Below are 7561 nucleotides of genomic sequence, written 5' to 3'. Positions count from 1 at the left end.
GTCAGAGATGAGTTCTAAGGACACTTGGGTAATATATCAACTCAACTACTTTATCATGTTAAAGAGGAAAACATTTGAGGTTTGGAAGAAAAGGCAGCAATGGCTGCCAAACTAAAAATTGGTGGGATATGGCCGCAGACAAAAAGAGGGAAGAAATGATTAGTCATGTAGATGATAAACTTTAAAAACTCACCAAGAACTCACAGGAAAAGGATACAGAGAAAATGTGAGAGACATAAGAAATAAAACACAGAGATCCAATCTATAGATAGAAGAATTTCCAGAAATATAAAAGTATTTTTAAAAGAACGGGAGCACTAGTTGAAATCACTAAAGAATTACATGGGCAATAAGTAGTAGGGAGGCTAATTATGTGTGGATCATAGGAGATCATGACAGAGCTCCCACCACCCTACCCCTATCTCAGCACCCCAACTACCAGTCTTGCCCTTGACTTCCACTTTCTTTTCCTTCCTTTCTTTTTTCTTTTTTGCTATTTTTTTTTTTTTGAGAGAGAGAGAGAGAGAGAGAGAGAGAGAGACAGAGGGCAGGGAGGAGGAGAATGCAAGCAAGCAAGGGGCAGAGAGAAGAAAGAATCTTAAGCAAGCTCCATACCCACCATGGGGCCCGACGCAGGCCTGGATCCCATAACCTTGTGATCAGGAACTGAGCTGAAATCCAGAGTTGGATACTCAATGGACTAAGCCACACAGGTGCCCCATTACCTCCTCTTTCTTTTGAGACTTTCCTCTATTCACTCATCGAGTAGTCCCCGTCTTCTTATCCCTTCCCCTCCAGGAACTGTTTTATCTCAATAAGATGTTTAAATGTGCATAGCATGACTGATAGAAAACACAGCAGGTAGGGGCACTTGGGTGGCTCAGTCGGCTAAGCATCCAACTTCGGCTGGGGTCATGATCTCATGGTTCATGGGTTCAAGCCCCACATTGGGCTCTGTGCTGGCAGCTCAGAGCCTGGAGCCTGTTGCAAAGTCGGTGTCTCCCTCTGTCTCTCTGCCCTCTCCCTGCTCGCGCTCTGCCCGTTTCTTTCTGAAAATTAAACATTAAAAAAGAAAAAAGAAAACACAGCAGGTGTGTAATATTATCTTACATTATTACTTACATGTTAAATCAAGAATCAGGAACTCTAGATGTGCTTATTTTATTTAAAAAAAAAAATAAACAGCTGATGCTACCTTTCATTCATCATTCTGAAAAGTGATCTTGACTTTAAACAAAACTAGAAACAGCTCTTGTCTAGTGAAGTTAATTTGGATGTTACTAAAAGCATTTCCTTCAGCTTGCAGAAGGATGAGTTGGGAGCTGTGATAGCTTTGTGCAAACTATTTCTGGATTTGGTCACTTTTATGTTTATCTCCCCTGAGCCTCATGTTTTGGCCACCTGTCCAACTTAAGTGACTTTTAGACGTTGAAAAATTATATTGTGATCCTTGGGTTACAAACCACAGGAAAAACAGGCACAACTGGTAATTCTTGAATTAACAAAGAAGATATTATTTCAGGGCCATGCTGGACTTTGAGCACAGATGTCAACTTGACCTCTGACAGTCAGCCTGGACCCCTGCCCAGCTTTAGGAAGAAGATCTGTAGAACCCAGCTGCTGCCTTTCACTCTGATGATGTCAACATGGTTTGGGGCCACTTGAGCCATCACTTCCCTTGCATTCCTTGTTGCTCAAAGGACTTGTTTCAAGGGTCTACATATATTCTGTATCTATGGATCCTGTTATGCATGGTATTAATTCTCTGCTAAAACACTGTCACTATGGACAAGCAGAAAACATCCAAATAAATGTGCACCTAAAAGGAAGTAGAGAATCATCATTCCCTCAGCAATATCCCTAAACACTGCTCAGCCCAGCCCAGGCTAGCCCAGCACAGCTGTCTTCTAACTAAAAGGCAACATTTTGCTATACCTTAAGGATGACAGTCTTCTGTAACATATAAAGGGGTCCTCATGCTCACCCAAAAACTCCCTTATTTGTTAAGAGAGATTCTTGTTGAAGGAGAGCAATTATTTTTTGTTCTGGTATTCAGTGAAACAGATATGTATGGAATTTGAGTAGACTATTCTTTGATGTTGTTATTCTAATATTTTCCCTTTTTATCCTGCGCAAAAAAGTAGAGAGGATTAGTATGGTGGGCTTTTCTTAAAACCTTGTACCCATGTGTCAAAGAGGGAGTCAAATGGAAGTGTTTACTGGCATATAATTAAGTCTAGACAAAGTTTAATGTATAGTAAGTGCATATATCGGGTCACGGAATATAAGAACTGCATGGGATCACAGGAATCATACTGATTCAGTTTCCTCTATTACAGCTTTCTGGGTTTACTAAAAATAAAAAAAACAAAAATAGATTTTTGCTTTTGTCTTTGGATTTCCATTCAGAATTATCATTGATAATACACACTGTATTTCTATAAATAATCCCTTCAGATCTCTGTAATAGTCAAGCGTCAGTATTATCCTTAAAACTCTTCCAACAATGCAAAGTCACTAGGATTTATTCTTAAGAAAACATAATTAAGAAAAACTCTTTTAGCTAAACAAAAAAACAAAGCAACTTTAGAATCTATCCCCCGAAAAGAAGATAAAGATGAAGACAAAGACTAAAAATAAATAAAGTAAAATAAAGTAAAATAAAGTAAAATAAAGTAAAAAAAAGTAAAAAAAAAGAAAAGAAAAGAAAAGAAAAGAAAAGAAAAGAAAAGAAAAGAAAAGAAAAGAAAAGAAAAGAAAAGAAACTTCTTCCAGATTTCACCCAGGGTCCTATACCTTTTGACGCTTGGCTTTCCAGAAAATATAGGTGAAACTGAATAGTTGTTTTGAATGAATCCTTTTAAACGTTACATTTTCTAATTTTCTAAGTTTGTTCTGTTGAACAAAAATGCACCTGGAAACATTAAGTGATGTTTTGTTGGAAAAAAATGCTCCATGATCCAATAAATTTTGGAAATACTTTTATGCTCTATTCCCTTTTGAAGAGAGGGTATATTAAAAGCTCCGAGAGGTCCTACAGAAATGTGTTTTTGTTTGTAACTCAAAGTTACCCAGGCTTATTTACCACAGATCCCCCTTCTTCTATAATGAAAGTCTGGCTTACATTAATAAGTAAAAACAGGATTGAAAGGATAAATTTAATAGGTTTGTTTAAAACAGTCATTATTTCAAGGTGTATGAAAACTGCCACTCAGATCATAATAAAACAACCACACAGGAACAACTCCCTGAAACTCAGAATGCTCCTTATCCACTTGTTTATGTCTAACCCGGTGGTGGAGTGATGCTTTCACAATAGTAAACTTTTTGTGCTGCAGTGTTGATAAAGTTTAAAGACAGGCCTTTTTTTTGTTTTTTTCCTCCTAATAGCATCTCTAGTGGTATTTTTATTTTCCCTGTGCTTCCCTGGTTCCCAGAACATGACCTTTGTCTATTTCTGTCTTTTGATGATTATGGGCATGAAGAGACTTAGATATGAAGGGGGAAAGATAATTGCCCTGGGCCACAGAAATAAGTAGTGACTAAGTGTCTAGAGAAGATTGTACATCTTGAAATCTACTTTCCCCTGGCACCATCATTACTGCTGCCACGACCACCCCATGAGGTAAGGCAGCTCACTTATTTCTGAAAGTAGTTAATAACACAATGAGGCTCAAAGAAAAAAACTATTAGAAGAATAAGAAAAAAGCCCTACCCTTTCCACCTTATTCTATTCTTAGCTAAACAGATTTTCCACTACCAATTTGCATTCATTATATTTGATTTATATACCTATGCCTAATCATGCCAATTGTAGCCTACTTAAAAACTGTGCCTACAGCAAAACAGAATTTGTGCCCATAGCATAACTGAAACCAGGGCTGACTGGGGTTCTGATAATGTCAACATACTTAAAATTGCATTGACTGTATTATAAGCAAGTTCAAAATGCCACATAGGTGAAGTACCAGAAGAGAAGTAACTTGAGAATGCTAGATAGCTTTGCTTGTTTTCTTGCATTAAAATTTTTTTGATGGTAGGAGTGTGTTGGCACAAGACATCTGAACTTTGCAGAGATTGGCACTGACGGAGACTTGATATCAAGGGATGCTTTTTGCTTCCCTGTAACGGAAAATTAAATATTTCCAACCTTTGTTGCTTAATCAATATTGATCTGGAGCATAGATTTTCTATTAGCGTGAGCAAGTTGGCAAACACCCCTATGAAGTGCTGCTCAGCCAAAAGTTGGAGACCTTGCATGCTGAACATTCTGAAGGCGAGGGAGCAGGATAAGACAGACTGGCTGAGACAGGTGGTAGGCAGCAGGGGTAGAGGATTCTTTTCCTCTGCAAAGGAACACACATTTCAACATATATGGGTGTCATATATAAGAGATGAATCACTGGGTTCTACTCCTGAAGCCAAGGCTACCCTGTAGGTTAACTAACTTAAAAATAAATTAACAAAATATAAAATAACATATGAAACAAAATAAAATAACTGAGTCACTTACATTCTCTACACTGAAATAAAAAGGCCCTCCTAGACTATTTCTAATAAAGTAAATCCCACGTAATTTGACAGGTTATTTTTAAATACCTCTTCCCTTCTCAGAAAATAATCTTATACAGTTGTAAATAGTATGACATTAATTAGCTACCCCTTCTATAGAAATCCTGCTTGTTTAATTTATAGATCTCCCAAATAGTGATCCATGTCTTAAATCACTTACTCTCCAGGGTTTCTACCTGAGCATACAATTGAATCATATGTATATTTTAACATCATTTAGGGAAGGAAGAATAAGAAAAGGTCTGAAAAGTAAAATCCTAAATTATACAATTCCTTGAGGATGAAGAAATCAACAAGCAGTTTCCAAGTCAGTGAAATGAGAGTGATCTTAAGAATGGCCGAATAAAGTCCTGGATTTCTTGCCAAGGTCTTTTAGCTTGTGTCGCTCAAAGTGTCAAGGGGGAACTGAAAAGCAATTGATTAGAAAGAAAGAACTAGAGCTCAGTCCCCCACATGCCTGTGTCAGTAAGTATGTAGGATCAACCAACTGAAGTAAAGGCTCATGATTTTTGTACTTCGTCAACTGTGAATTCCCAGGGCCTGAAACTTGGAGTGAGGAGGAAAAGACACACGGGGGAAATGCCATGGTCCACCTGAAATGCCATGTCTCTTCTTGATTTCCCCTGAACCCTTCTGGGTGGAGAAGGCCCTCCTTTCAAAAGAGCATTACTATATAATGGAGGCTATTCAGTTCTCCACAGCAGGGCAAAGAACACAATATTAGTGCCATATCATTTTCCCCCATTGTCTATGAAATATTTGAAGTGAAAATGGCTTCTTTCAACACCAGAGACCATGTGGGAAATGACCTGTGTGCAGGATAAGTTGACAGGCACGGTGGGGAATTTCATTACACCTTAGAATTTGACTGGCATAAGCAGCTCACTCTGGGCTCTCCCTAACCTCTGGCAAGTGCTTGGAATTGAATCTGTAAATGTTAATCAATATTTCAGGCCTATTAAATAAAGAAAGGCATTGTGAAAATCAAAGTACTAATGGCCAGTCTGGCTCTGTGGAGGTCTGTTCAGCTGTCAAAAGCATGAGATCTAGTAAGAGAGAATATATTTTAATAAAATTCTTTCAAATTTATATAAAATTCAATGTCTTTGCCCTACCACAGTACATAGAATATCAGTGCCTCAGAATACCCAAACATGTTAAACAAATAGGCTTATTTCTTTCTGAAAACACTGGGAATTAATGTCCTGTAAGCATACTGAGGGAAAAAATAATAACCTTTTGAGATAATCTCTCAATAATTTAAAATTTTAGCAAAGAAGCTACTTCACACCATTCATATACCACTCTTCTCAAACAATAAAGTCCAGGCACATGCAAGAGGTAAATGTAAAACACAAAAGCATAAAAGTATTAAAATAAAAAATCTCTCTGGAGCTGGGGATGTTTTCCTAAGGAAGACACGAAACAGAATCCATGAAGGGAAAAAAAAATCTGAATAAATAGAAATCAGAAATTTCTTTACAAAGAAAGAAGCCATAATAAAGTTAAAGTTAGACATTTTTGCAAGAGAAAATATTTTAAAAGGAGACAGCAACTGAAGGAATTATACCCAAAGATATGTAAACAGTTCTAATTAATCCAATGAAATACTACTATTGCTAAAGAAAAAAATAGGCAAAGAAATAAGCAATTAATATAGAGAAATGAGTTAAAATATATATGAGAAAAACTTTTGATCGTATGCAATAAAAATGCATTATAACAATAAATATACTTTATGTTTATTAAACATTCAAGTGATTGATAATATCCATTGTTGGCAAGGACATGAAAAATGGACAGTCGCATAAATATTGGTGTCAAGGTAACTGACATAGCACTGGAGAAACATCAGAAATTAAAATGTCCATACCTTTCCTATTAATATTTTCATTCTATGGATCTATTTTACAGACAAATGCACACATATAAGCAAAATTCATGCATGAAAAATATTTATTGGCTAAAACGATGCGTTGGGTATGCTTCTAAAACATACAGACATAGAAAAAAATACAGAAGAGATACAGCAGAAAACACAACAAATATAAATCTCTGCCATAAGAGGAAAAGGCAATAAATAAGACTAGTGAAAGTAAGACACAGATATTCCCTATACTATATAGTGGAGTAAGTGCTAAGGAGAATAATGATGTAGGCACGGAGGTTTGAGATGGCTGGGGACATGTATTGCAACTTTAGATAGGATGGCCCAGTAAGGCCTTACTGTGATGCCACTTGAGACAAACTCACATTAAAAAAAAAGAGAGTAAGTGGGGCGTCTGGGTGGCTCAGTAGGTTAAGTGTCCAACTTTAGGTCATGATCTCACGGTTTGTGAGTTTGAGCTGCGCGTCGGCTCTGTGCTGACAGCTCAGAGACTGGAGTCTGCTTCGGGTTCTGTGTCTTCCTCTCTCTTCCCTCCCTCCCTTGTTCACACACTGTCTCTCAAAAATAAATAGACATTAAAAAATTAAAAAAAAAAGAATGAGCTGTGTAGTTATGGAGTGACTAAGCATTCCAGATATAGACTGCGATATGGATAAAGATGCTAAGACTGGAACATGCTCACAGTGTTCAGTGAACCTCAAGAACTCAGCTGAGTGAAGAGAAACAAAGGCGATGAGTCAGAGAGGCAACGGAAGTCCAGATGATGCGAGGGTTGTCTGTCATCGTCTGGATTTGGCTTCACTCTGAGTGATGTAGCAAGTCCACGTTTGGTAAGGCTTTTTACAGGGTCAGCCTGACTACCGCATTAAGGAAGCCTGAGAGGCAAGAGCAGACTCAGGGAGACCAGTCAGGAACTGAGGGGGGCATTTCTGCATATTGGGTGCAACACTGTAATAGAGAAAGAAAAAAGATACCTCAAACTCATAGATACTGTCTTACAGATTTAGCTAAATTACAATACTGCCATGTAATGACATGGCCATTAAAAAGAATGAGATATACTAGTCTAATTCACGTATGATAGCCTCAAGACACATTTTT

This window comes from Lynx canadensis, chromosome B4, assembly GCF_007474595.2.
Source record: "Lynx canadensis isolate LIC74 chromosome B4, mLynCan4.pri.v2, whole genome shotgun sequence".
Lineage (NCBI taxonomy): Eukaryota > Metazoa > Chordata > Mammalia > Carnivora > Felidae > Lynx > Lynx canadensis.
The sequence above is the reverse complement of the archived record's forward strand: the minus strand, read 5'-3'. Positions refer to the sequence as shown.